At 38.7% G+C, this 14,343-nt stretch overlaps 1 protein-coding gene across 3 annotated transcripts in view; it reads right to left on the minus strand.

The window, feature by feature from the left end:
- The window catches only part of NLGN1 (neuroligin 1), a 394,877-nt gene that overhangs the window by 334,076 nt on the left and 46,458 nt on the right, over nt 1–14,343 (minus strand). The gene's annotated exons all lie outside the window — the stretch shown is intronic.

Here is a 14,343-nt window from a genome sequence, read left to right on the forward strand (position 1 = left end):
AAGCTCCAGCTGAAATTGTGAGTGTTTCTACCACCCAAACTCAAAGACATAAACTGTAACCAGGAGTTTTTTTTCTGTTTAAATGGATTTCTTTCTCTTCACATGTAAAATGAAAAGCACAGCAACCAGTTCTTTCACTGGGACGTTTAGGGTTTTGAGCCAGGCACACAGAATAGGTGTTCTTCTTCAGCCTGTAAAACTAATGCGGTTCAATTTGAGCCACAATTTGTATCCCCATTCAACACCTCTGATAAGGAAAAGTACAAAGTGATTAGAGCATCACCAATATCAGGTCTTTCAGAAATTTCTGTGCTGGAAGAAGAATCCTCTGTACTCATTTTCTTCCTTTTCATTTCTATTCCAGAGGTCCCATTACCCCAATACATTTCTACACATGTTGAAACAGTGAAGCCACATGCAAAAATGAATTTAAAAAAAATCAAAAAGAGCAGAAAGACATTTCAGATTTCCTCTAATGTGTTTTCTAAAATCTGTCATGTTCTGCTCAAGATGCTGTCATTTGCACAGAGTATGCAGTGCTAAAACATCAATCATACTCCCCAAATATGAGAAGCCTGCTGCAAGAAGCCATAATGAAGCCAATGTCAGACAACCTCCACTCATACCAGGTTCCAGCAGCTTCCCATCTTCAAACACAAAGGACAGCTCTTTATTGCAGCTCTGGAAGTGCACCCATGTTTCAGATAGAAACTTATACATGTCTTGCTATCTGTGGTGATTTATTTTGCTGTCTAACATTTGCAAAATATGAGAATACAACCCACTGTGCAGTTTATTTGCCATTTCAGGGAGGTCTAAGCCAGTCCATTGAAATTCTTTAGAGCTTGCCTCACTCACTTGGCATGCTAAGCATAAAAGGAGAGGCGCTATCAATAATCTACTGCACAAAAGCTGTCTGCAAATATCTTCCTGATGATAGATTAAAATCACATCTCTGTAGGGACAAATTCCGTATCTGTACATGTTACCAGCACAAAAATATCAGTCTAGTAAAGTCACTTTGAAGCAGAGAAATAGTCAGCGGATCATATGAATTGGCTTTCAGAATCACTCCAAGAGGGTCAGCTTCCTACGATGGGATAGAAACTTTCCCAGCAAACCTTGGAGGAAATATCTCATTCTTTGACTGTGATAACCGTGAAGTGAAGGATGTCTGACAACTAAAGAGAGATTTTAGTATTTTAATGGAAAAGGATTAAACATCGCAGGCGGCTTCTAACAAAATAAGATTTACCAGCTAAGAAAGCTACTGAGTAACTGAAGGAATGTGATGCTTTAAGAAAAGAAGAAAGGAAAAAAGAAAGCGAGCTCTACAAAAGCAGAGAGGTACAACAAGCAAGAAAAACCTGGTAGAAATCGTAAGAACAGTCCCTTGTCCTTCCTGTTCAGGGCTCATAACGTAGCGTGCCCTGAGCTTGCCTGTTGTTCCAAGGCGAGAAAGACGCCGTAATGCAAGAACCGTGGGACACAGGTGGGCATTCATCTGAACTATCCAGTAACATACATGTGAGGCCAAAATCAAAAGAAAAAAAAAAGGAAAAAAACACATTAAAATGCATGATAGAGTCCACCTGCTACTAAAACTTCCAAAGCTTTGACTTGGACATTGAACTTCAAGCCAGAAGGAGTGAGATTAAATTCTATATGTGCACCCAGAGAATCAGATGCTTGTATACAGTGTTCACAGGACAAAAAAAAAAAAAAAGTTAGGAAAATATGCAAGAGAGAAACAAATAGCAGATTATTCCTGGACAGCTAATATAGCTATTTACATTAGAATTCAGATTGAGTTTAGCTGTTCAATATTTAGACCTTATGTGACACATAGCTAACTGGGATTACAACTTGGAAGGGACTAATTGCACACGGTAAGCTTTGTTCTTCTATTAAAGCACATGCTTATGCTAAAGCAGTCCTTAAATATTTATAAGTAATGAATCCTATAGACACCTGAAAAAGACATCTTGCAAATCTAACCAGTCTTCTGTAAAATAGTACAAACATTCATATTTAGTGAACGGACAGGAACTGAGGATTCTTGACGCCTTGCAGGATCTTTTCCTATTGCAATTCCATTTGAAATGACTACAAAAGTTTTATAATTTAGATTTTAAATTATTTGACTTTGAAGATGCACACAATGAATTCGTTTCAAGACAAGACAAAGTCCTGGACACAACCGAGTACATCAATGATGACTCATGAGAATTCTAAGCTTTCATCACCTATATAAATTTAAGGTATCTCATTTTGTGATCATGGGAGCCAGCTGCGTATAGAGAGGACAAAATTAAACTTCACTGTACAGTCCCTGTGTAAACTTCAGTGTAAAGTCCCTGCTTAAAGGATTGGTTTAATGAATAAAGGCAAAATTAGGATAAGAACCAACATAAGCATGTCTACAGATAAACATATTCCTATGCTGAGTTGGTCTCCCTTACAAAAATTCTTTATAAGAGATTCTCACACTGAAATACCAAGCATAATCTTGCCTGTGCATTTGGGTCTGTCTCTGCAAGACTGTTTCTTTTTCATTCAGTGTTGTTTTGTGAAATCCCACAAACCAGTATTTGCCACAATGGTGATGGGCCAACTAATTGTAAATCCTTAACTATGGACTGATAACTTCAAAAAGCCTCAATTCCTTTGGAAGAGAAACACATAAATGACCAGGAAATGAAATAACTGCGCTTTCAGATCAAAACAGTAAAATTACAAATGTCTTAATAACAGCCACAGTAAACTGTGCCAGCATACTTTGAAGTGGAAATTCAGAGAATTTTATGAAATTCTTCAAATCTTGAGCTCCTCTTGGAATGCATTTCCATTAGGTTATCAGAACTGAGCAGCTACACTATGAACAGTAATAGGTATAGATAAAGAGAAAGCAATAAAATGATTACCACTGTGTGGAAATTACGAAAATGTTTTAATAAAAGTATTCAGCTGGAGAAAAACTCTGCCACAAATATTTCTGCTGCGTTAGAGGTTTTACTTTTCCTCCAGGCCTGCATTTGAGGGCTTTCACGTAGATTACAAACATGGCTTTTTGTTGTTGTTGTTCTTCTCCTAAGAGGAGTATTGGGCTGTATGAGCCAACATCTTGGATTTTACACAAAAATAGGAGAGGAGAAAAAAAAAAAAAGAAACCTGCAGCAGAACAGTTAACAACACTCCTGTGCTTGTTTGAGCTCAGACCTCTAGCCTGAGAAAGGAATGGGTTTTCCGCAGGTTGAGCTGAGCTGCAGCATTAAGGAGGTTCCAGACCTCTCATCAGCCTCAGCCCCTGCTCCCACTGATGTTGTGAGTGAAATCCCAGCCCAATACCATACTATACTGCTCCCCAGCTTGAAAACTGTGCTGTAAACATGCAGGTTTTCTATGGTCCACAAAAACCTTAATATAATAGTAAAAGAAAAAAAGAGTTCTACGTAAATTAATCTAAAAACACTGCGACTCACCAACAGAAGGTAGGGGAGTGCTGCAAATGTTTTTTTACACATGTTGGAGAACTCTGACTTGTATGTTTCAATGCCTCATATCACATTTGCTTTGCTAAGAAGCATAATTCTTTTTTTTTTAACAGGGCTTGGAATGGTCTTTTTGTTCACTAGAGTGCATGGACTCAGCAGGGAAAAATGTTTACGCTTCCTTGCTTCGTATCCACATGCCAGAATCCACCACAATCTGGGCCTAAGAAAACAAAACGCATTCACTAAAATGAGCAGAGATTCAATTACAGAATCACTGATTTTCAGCAGGTGGTTTCTGGTGAATCCACTGCCAGAAACAGATTCTGTATCAGGTAAATCCAACTCCTACTGCCAGGGAGTTAATCAAAAACCTATTACAACTTATTACTCATCTAATCTGGGGCCTGCAAAGCATTGTAAACATTTTTTGTTATTTATATAAGTAGTACAGCCATTATCTATGTCCAGATACCAGGACAGACAGATAAATTGATTACTTTGTAATTTAAGATATGAATTCATGTGTGCACATGCACTACTCAGCAGTTTATCACTAATCCTGTTTCTTACATCATTTGGAATCTTTTCTACTTTTGAACAAATGGCAAAAGCAAGGAACACTTAATGCACTGTGTATAATCTCTAACATGAAATGGAGTAACTCGTACTAACACAACTTAAAATCAGGAAATCCAAAAATAAGATTATAACGTTAATGTTAAATGGCCCTCAAAACACATCACTTTATGGACAAAAGAGCTGTCTAAAGGGATCAGGAAACTCTGGCCTCTTAAATCCAGGATGCTTTCAGTGAGCATGGCCAGGACACAGACTTTCACAGAAAGTGAACCTCCTTTCCTAGTATAATGCATTAACCAATTATGCCAAACCCAGCAGGTGATTAGCTTATGCCCTGAAGCATGAGATTTGATTATTCTTATCTTGGTTTGCATACTAGAGCTACAAATATTATTAACAGCAATAAAATCATCCAGTCTTCCGAAAAAAAACCATCTAGTCTCAAAGTTCAATTTGATGACCTATGTGGCACATTCCAAATTGTTTTTCTCCCTTAAACAAAATGCTTTAACTGTCACATGATTGCCCATGTTCATTCACATCAGAGGACATAATTGCAAAGCCTAAGCATTTTCTGTGCACTTTGCCCATTCACAAAGTATGTCTGAGCTACATTACTGCGTTGTTGATAAGAAGTTTAAATGGAGCTCTAGATAAATAACCAAGTATGTAATTTCTTTTGAGATCTCTTTAAAGGCAAGCAATAAAAAGAATGTTTCTTTACAGAAGCACTATGGACAGCTGTAATATTTTCATTAGAATGCCGTTATTTAGTAGAGAACGCAACACTGCCAGATCTATTGCTTCAGGATCCAGAGAACACTGACATCAATGGGAAATTTTCCTAGGATTTCAATGGGCTCAGGGCTAAACCTCAGTTGAGCTAAACAGCACCTCCTATTTTTGGTTGTGGCTTTCAAGGATGACTCCTGATGGAATTCAGGTGAACCTCCTAGAAAACTGTAACGTCTCTTCCTAGACGACCAAAAACCAGACTCTGCCACAGCACAGAGTTTTTCCACCAAGCCACTCTGTTTCTCTAAATTCACAATTACATAGATTGGATTTCAAGTGCCATTCTCCTGCCTAATTACTCTGCTTTGATTTTTTCACAATCCTCCAGGTTTTGATACATCACCTTGCACAGGGAAGTGAGATAGCACAGACTCATTTTGTCTTAGTAATAAATAATCTCCTTCAAGATACAAACAACAGCTATGGTTTTCTGAATGCTTGACTGAGAGAAGGTTCTTGGATAAATAGCCTCACTTGGAAAACATATTTGCAAAAGCATTTGAGGAAGTGCAGTGTATATGACAGTTTAAAATGGTGCTTTGAAAACACTGTACTTGACCTGATACAAAACTGGAGACTTCTTATTCGAACTTCCAATCCATCTGTCCTCCACACAACAAGTTAAATCACAACAAATTGTTTGTTCTTGTTTAGTCTTTAAAGCAAAAAGATAATAAACAGAATCAAAGACCAGAAAGATGAAGCCAACCCCATTAAAAACACACTAAGGAGTCTTTCAAATGCTTTAGATTGTTCAGTCCACTTCTGACAATCTTTGAACTTGCAAACAGAGTGCAGGAGTATATTTGAAAGTCATAACTGCAGCTTTCTGGTAGTGATTTCTCTATAGGCATCTTTCTCTTGTTTCAGTGGGATTTTGTTCTAGAAATTTGGTAAGAAGCTGCAAGTTTAATGAAATCAACTATTCCTCCCTGACAGAAAGCCATTACTACGCCCAGGAGCAAGAAAAAGTTGCACTGACACACAAACAACATTATTGGAGATACTGGAAAGAAGGTGAACCAATCACCTTCTCTTAAGTCACTTTAATAAGTGACTTAACTGGTGCCTCAGGCCCATCTGTGCTTTGATCCAAGCCCCTCCATGCGAGTTCACTTAGAGACTTCGGTACCCCAGTTCAACATCTAGATGTCCCTGAGACCCAAACACCTCCTCACATCTGCATTCCCTGACCCTCTATTCACCTGTCTCAGTCAGCAAATGTGCAGATATACAGCTGGAGCATTTCAAGCAAAACCACTACAGGTCCTGATTCCTGATTTCTAACTCAAATTAACTGAATTGTCAGTTACACCTATTTGCAATTCACATAAGAATGTAAAAAGTTCCAGGATGAAATGCAACACTTTTGTCCTTTATCATCCCATCAGAGAAACTTGAAAACTATCCGGTTTGACATTTAAACCCAGCAGTATAACTGCCAGAATGCTGAGTCGCATTTATTTGTGTATATAAACACATACTTAAAAAATGTGAGTGCACGTCCATACACACACAGTCTCTTCAACCTCTGTGAGCAGGTACCTGCCTTGGACATCTCTTAAGCAGGCAGACCAAATAAACTTCAGTGCTATAACATAATAACTTTGCAGCTCATGAATTGATTTCAGTACTATTACACCTGCCTCATCAGCAGAGCCCCTGTCTAAGGAAAGGATTTGTGCATCTGTTTGTGTGTACATGTGCACACACGTGCCTGTAAATAAGTGAGCTTTACTACTGCAGTAGTAGGACACACAAATCTAGTTTTAAAAGCATTATCTTTAGCATGCAGAGATCACATTTTATGGCAGTAAGGCGAAGAGAAGAAGGAATATCTTATGAATAAGGTGAACCAGAACTTCAGAGGTTCAGGTTCAATTCCTCACTCTGCCAGAGGCTACTTCTGTGACCCCAGACAACTTGCAGAAGCAGTTGCTTAACTACTTAACTCATCTTTCACCCGTCCTAGCACATAGATTACGAATGCTTTACACCAGGGTTCCAGAGGTGCTGTGTGGGATGCTTTTCTACTCTGGGTGGGTGGAGGGGAACAAAAAAACCCACCAGCTCAGGTCTAATTTCACATTGCAACATTGGAACTTCAACAGCATATAAACACATGAATAATAATACTTTCACCCATGAAGTCCAGAATTGTTGTATCCCACACCTCTGAGCAGTCTCAGAGAAAGCATATTATCCTGTATGAAACATGGAAGTACTAAAGAAAATGAAGGTGGACATTCGAGAAAAAGAAGAGTTAGCCTTATCTGAATTCCTGCCACATATCGCACTGCTAAGAAAAAAGAATACAACTGTAAAGGTCCAATATGTGAACATAAAATGTACTGACACTGTTACAGCAAGTAGAGGGGTCCCAAGTCACAGCTGTAACTGAGAATCATAATTGATTTTTATAATAAGTACTTTGTAAATTGCAGAACACTTATTACAATAGCAATCCAGAAAAAAGGGCTAAATTAGACACTGAATGTAATTCACACTATTCATTATAAGCAAAACATCACACTGGCAAACAGACCAACTCCCACCTTGCATGTAACTTCACCTTCAAAATACTATTTTGCATGTGGAAAGTGTTCAACAGCTTATCGTGATTTCACTGCCATTTTGTCCCCTTTTGTTGGCTCTCTCCAGCCTTGGAGCTGCTCTGAGCCAAGAGCTGGGCAAGCGGCTCCCTCTGGCGCTGACACCAATGCTGCTCTCTATTGCACAGCTCTTGCTCCCTGCACTTCAGTTTGGGACCTGATAATGCAAACTGCATTATGCAGAGGTCTGTTAGTCTATATTTCTTTGCCTATCTGTGATTTTTTTTAACACTGAAATTACCATTGGATAGGAAGCTCTGTAAGCATCACAGTAAGCGGTATGTTCTTATCACATGGTGCCTTAGTCACAGACGATCAAACATAAGATTGGATTTGTTGCTAGGGTTTACACATTTCCCACTGGTTTAAGAATCATCTTGCATTTTTCAAAACATCAAATATTTTCTGACTGACTGCAATCACAAGATGGCAGTTCAACTGTATTATCAACCAAACACCAAGCAGCCTGCCACAAATAACAGCTACAACTTTTTGGTTGAGTTGACATATCCTCAGTGTTCTCCTAGTTTCGAGTTCCACTCAAAGCTGCACTTGGCTTTTTGAATGCAAGCTGCTTTAGCATCAATGTTACTACCTGGAATTTCTGACAGGTTTGTTGACCTCACATAAAATACAAAGAAATAGTCAGAAACACAGATGTTTTCATCACAGTTCTGTGATAAAGTCCAGCCAAAGCTGTCTTTGCATTTCCCTAATTATTCCAAACTTTTAAACACATTCAAAATATTGCATACAAATTATAAGAAATTACAATTCCCACTGAGATCTATTTATACCGAAAGAAAAAATGAAATGTTAAATATCTTGTTATCATATATAATGTAATTGACTTCTAATTTCTCATAACAAATGCTGACTGACTTCAAAAATACTATCTCAGTTTATATTAAATGTTTCTTTACAAGAAACCCTCAGCTTTCTGAATGGCCAGGCCCATAAACTTAGGGACACTTTGTTATTTCGGAAGAAACAAACTTGAAAAGAATTGAATGCTGACATTTTGCAAAAGCTGAACAATGTCAATCAGGAGTCCAACAAGATTTCCCCATGTGAAACTCTCCTCATTTTCAAAGGCCACTGCAAAGGAGAACACTCACGAGAATGGGATCATTCATTGCACTGCCAGTCTCTGAACAAAGAATGGATGGCAGATGAAGAGAGACCCATGGCTGCCCCATTAATGGGAAGTTCAATATTTTCTTGCTTCTTCTGCCAGATCCTCTATGCAACTCCCATAACTTTTGAACTATGCAGCGTTGTACATAATGAGCTGAAGAGGCAGTACTGTATTTTTTTCTATCTGCAGTGAGCTTTCCAAGCATTCATTAATCCTCACGGCATTCCAATGTAGTAGTTCAATTTATGGATGGGAAAACAAAATAGATTGAGTACTGGAAAATATTTTAATGTAAGAGCCAAGTAAAGGCATGAGACTGAAAGTGCCCCAAGTATTTCCTTCTCTTGGTCGCGTGGAAGTTAAGATCTTAGATGAGAGTATGCTGGAAAATACTGTCACAGCACAATTGTTACAGGCCCAACAACTGGGTGAAGAACAAGTGTGAGAAAAGCAAAGGCCAAAACGGCCAAACTATCACATCAGTTCTCCTCATCATTTGCACCTGTCAGTGACAAACAACCACTGCAGACTGCCTATGGTTTGAACGAACTGAAAGTTGTTCTCTCTGCTGACAATGAAAACATGAATCTAGGCAATGCAAAACCTTGCTAAATGGTCAAAAAGGAAAGCTGCAGCTCTCTCAAGATGTTATACATCTTTAAGATTCCAAATGCTTGGAATCTTATTGGAATTTATCTTGAGGCCATGTTCTTGTTCCTACTTATTCCATACTAAAATATGATGGTCAGAGTCAACTTCAACCTCAGCAAAAGCATTCCAAAACATTACAAAAGTGTTGGGTCCGTAAGAGTAGATCATGATGGAGGTGAATGGAGGGCAGTGAATTGTTAGGTTTTACATTTTGCAAAAATTCCTTCAGTCCTGAATGTTAGTTGCAGTAAATGTCCCATAGAAAGTGAAGACTCTTTTCTTCAATGGACACTTTAAACTAAAGTTTCCAATTAAATTTTGTTCAACTTCGATCAGGCCTTCACATGTCGAATGGTATGTGTCACGTGAATGGCTACTGAACATAAGCTAAAAATCAATGTTTTTATGTTCAGAAGTTTTTATAAACAAGAAATTGAAATAGCATGAAAAAAAGTAATTTTAACTATGCATCTTTTATGACATAATGGCACAAAAATTGCCTATTTCACTGCCTAATTAAAAGAAATGCTTTTCCTTCATATGTACTAGCTTCACATATATTTGTTGCACACATTAACTCCAGTAACATTTGTGGAATCTATTTACTTTGAAGCTGGAATCAGAGCATGCAGAATTTATTTCACGTATTTGCACTATCACAGAGCATACCACATGTCTACATGTACTTTTATTTTTTTTAAATCCAAGTCTGTCAAAGACAAGGAAAACTCTCAAATGGATTCTATTAAAAACTGCCTCCAAATTTTTATCTCTGAACAGACTGAGCTGATTTGTCCGACCACTTCGCTTTCCCATTGCATTCCATTTCACCCAGAATTTATGTTACTTTCACATGTAAGAACGCATGAACTCAGCGCGATTGGTAAATCACATGTGAAGTCAAAACTCCTTGGAACACAAAGCATATTATTTATTCACACAGTGCCTCACACAAGCAGGTGATGATTTTGACTGAACTCTCTGGTTGCTCCTGGAATACAAACAATAAGCAATAAAACTTTAGCACTCAGCTCTTTTTCTATAATTCAGTGACATCTAATTTTCATTTTACAGCAATATAAATTTGCTAGCCGGCTATATCTTTCAGTAAAACTTCATCTGCTTTTTATTTTAATTGTTCAATAAATATGCCTAATTGGAGCCGTTCCAATTTTTCCCAGACTTTCCCCCTAACAAATATGAAAGTCAAACATATCTCAGCTGGATGTGATGCTTTATTGAAAACAACAGATGAGCCAATTCTGAATAACTGCTGAACAAAAGAAAAGGCAGGAGTCAAAAATTAATACCTTTAATTATATTCCTACTTCCTTCAAATGAACTTTCACCAACACTTGAGTGCTGGTAGCTAACTGCACAAGCACTAACAACATTTCTACTCTAAATTCAGAACCTCTGTGCTATGTTTTCTGACAGCCAGGATGGAAAGACTCCCATTTACTTTGGAAGGACAATAGAATCTCCCTCCTTTTCCGTCCTCTGAATAATAAAGTTCCCCTCAATAGGAAATGGATCAAATCCTAAATAAATAAGCACATCTGGTATTTATTTATCTCAGTCCTTAGAAACTTTTATGCTAACTGCAGTTCTGTTACTAAAGCTCTGGAAAACATCTTCTAGTTGTTTTTACACTATTTTACCAAAACGCATAAATATAAATGCTTGCTTTCCCATTGTTTCTCCTCTCTCATCCTATATGAAGTTAGAAAGTTGATTGACAACGTAGCTAATGTATTCCTTCTACTTTCTTCTTGCAGAATATAAACTCCCCCAAAACACAGTCCCTCTCTCTCTGCTAGGGAAGAGAATGACACAATCAAGGATTCATTCCAAGAATTTTTTCCTGGCTTTCCAAAAGCTTCTTCAGCACATGCTGAGAATCATGTGCAGGTATTCCAATTCCTAGAAAGTTGCAGAAATCAATCTAGCATCTGATGTCACAAACATATGGTCATTTCCACAGTTAAAAACGGTCTCTCATGAAATCTTAAAATCTACTTACAAAAAAAAAAAAGAAAAAAAAAAAAAAAGACTAAAAACCAACCAGACTTAACCATATGTATACACAGTAGGTTTCTGGCGATATATGGTCTCCACAGACACGGGACCACATATATGATACATGGAGCCAAGGAGACATCTCACTGCATGCCAGGATTTTGCTCTTACCCTGGGCATCGAAACACTATGAAGTGAGTGAGACAGACAATTCACAAGGCTGCTGCATGAGGAAATGTATCACTACAGACTAATGCACAGACTAACGGCCCCCTCACCTTCTAAGCCATTGCACGAGCAGTATGTTTGATGTCCTGTACTGTTTACTGAATTTGAGTTGCCATTGAAAACACAAAGACTTATGTGCTTCATTCTGTAATCTTAAAGAAACAGGCCTCAAACATTTTGTTCATTCCCTTTCATTATTCCTTGGAACCACTTGTCACTCTTGCAGAAGTTTCACACCCATCTAGTGGCTGCAGACAGAACTGAGGGGCAAGAGCCACAGGTTCTCTATACTTGCTGCCAGATCCCCACTTAACCTCCCATCAGTCACCCACAAAAGCTACTTTTCCAATCAGTAAGAATTAAGGCATGGATACTCACTACTGAGAAGTGCAGTGAGATTTCAAAGTAAAAGCTGAAACGTGATCAAACAGTAGTACGAGTAACTACGGACTTGGGTACAACATTTTTTTTTTTTTTTTAATGCATAAAAGATTGGATCTCTGCCCTCCCATTGCAAAATTATAGATTCCCATGGAGTATAATATGGGAGTTCTATAACACTGATTGTTATCTGGAAAGAAAAAAAAAAAACCCTCCAAAAGCTAATTTAATATAAGGAACTACAGAGGAAATGCATCGTACCTCTACCAGAAATTATGGTTGGATATTTATTTGCCATACATCTCAATGATCAATGTTCTCTGTCCAGCAATGAACTTCTACACTGACCAACAAACCCAAGTGATTACCTGCAGCTTGCTGTTGCATAAGGAATTATCGTTGTTACACAGTAAGAAAGCTCAAGTAAGAAAATCAATAGGGAATTCCTTCAGTGACCTGTCAATTCAAGAATCAGATTATGCTCAAATGCATTGACATGAATAGTAAAAAGGGACTTGGAGATGCTTTCTAGTGAGTCATCAGTTTTCTGAATGTTCTTCATGTTCAGAGGAAGGAAATGTTAAAGCCCCAAACCCATGTGCATCCTCATTAACCAACTGCTTTTTAGCCAAGAGGGATGACAGTGGCTGCACTCATGATGCAACAGGAAATACTCTGATGCTTCCCAGTTAATGGAGATAACAGTAAACTTTCTACTGACAAACTTCAAATAAGTAGCATTAGCATCACAGTCACTACGTCTGAATTGTCTAGTTGCACAGCCAGAAATGTCACTGCCAGTATATTTACCAATGAATTCTCACTGCCTATGGAAATGAGGGCAAGGACAGTAAGATGGAACCCAGCATCGCTGAGATATTTCATGTTAATGAAAGTCAGTCTAACGAGAGGGTCTTGGAGCAAAGAGCACTAAAACCTACATACATTTCATGAAATATCTTGTTAGAGTTGTGTTCCATTAACCTTACTTGCATGCCTACTCAGCAACCACAATGAACTCAGTTCTACCAGATTTTGCGTGTGGGTATTTTCCAAAAAAGATACATGATAAATACTTGAAGGACTCAGCACATCTCTGTAATTATATCGTGTTCGGCATCAACCGGCCCAATTAATCGTATGGGGAGTTGAACCTCCACCTCTCCCACTATTGATTAATGCTTTTGTGCAGTAAACCATTTGTCAGCAACATTAAGTGGAGCTCTACCTGAGCACGTAGTGGACTGAAGTGGATGAAATACATACACTTAAATGTCTGTTACATCTATCACCAGTAACAGCTCATTTTAACAACTGGTAAAGGCAGTGGAAATATAACTCAGGTAAATGTAAACCCTGTGGCTTAACGATTCTCTAAAACAGTCCAACTTGATCCCTTTCCTCATGGTATGTTTCTCTGTCCTGAAGGAACAGCAATACTTTATTCCAGCCCTTTCAATACATCCAGACTGTAAATAATGGATCAAAAACACCATCATGAATAAAGAAGAAGGTGGAAATAAAGCAACAGAAAGCATGAAAAAGCAGCATTTCTCACATACTGCACCTATGCTCTGCTCCTGCTTATTTTTAAGAGGATTTAACTAGCTAATGACAGAATCAGCAGGATTTTAAAAAGGAAAAAAAAGAAAAGCTTTTTTATTTAAAAAAAAAAAAAACTATATAAAATCAAAACATGCAATCAGAAGGCCCAAGTGGTGACTACCTCCTGCTTCCAGCCTTAGTCACTGAAGCAGTCCACTAAATGGGCTTTCACTGCCTTCAGTGCGGAGGACGAGGCATGTGGCACAGCACTGAGCAGGGACGTTCCGCACCACGCTCACGTCACGACTTCAAGAGGACAGTGGTTGCCTACAGCTAAGGCACACTGCAGGAGTTTGGTAAACACAGGACCCACATCTAGAAAGTCCCTTTACAGAAACCTTTATTACCACAAACACGCCTGCAACGGTAGTGCAATTAATTACCAGGATGGGGAGACACGCAAGAAAAGACCAAAAATTGCCTTTACTGGAACACAATTCATTTAGATGATTTATGGAGTTCTTTATTGCTGGCGTCACAAGAGCTTTTTCAAAACAAGAGAAAACATTAAATCCCATAAACCACGGACTATCACTGCGGTTAGCCGGTAATTGATATCCTCGCTCGTGCCATTTATATCACTAAATAGAGCTGATAAAACAAGAATTAGTAAAGCACGCTGACGGAGCCTGCCAGATCTCAGAGGGGAGTGGGATGAAGCAGGGTACCCTTCCCTCCTCTCCAGCCACGCAGGAGGAATCCCTGCCCCCTGCATCTCACCACCCCCAGCAGCATTTGGAGCTCGGTGCAGGTGCTGCTCCAGCCACCAGGGCTTTGCTCAGCACCCCGAAACCCACCGACCCCAACCTGTGAGATGGGGCTGGATCCCTGTGCGCCCAAC

The sequence above is a fragment of the Tympanuchus pallidicinctus genome, unplaced genomic scaffold (assembly GCF_026119805.1).
Source record: "Tympanuchus pallidicinctus isolate F22 unplaced genomic scaffold, pur_lepc_1.0 scaffold22, whole genome shotgun sequence".
NCBI lineage: Eukaryota > Metazoa > Chordata > Aves > Galliformes > Phasianidae > Tympanuchus > Tympanuchus pallidicinctus.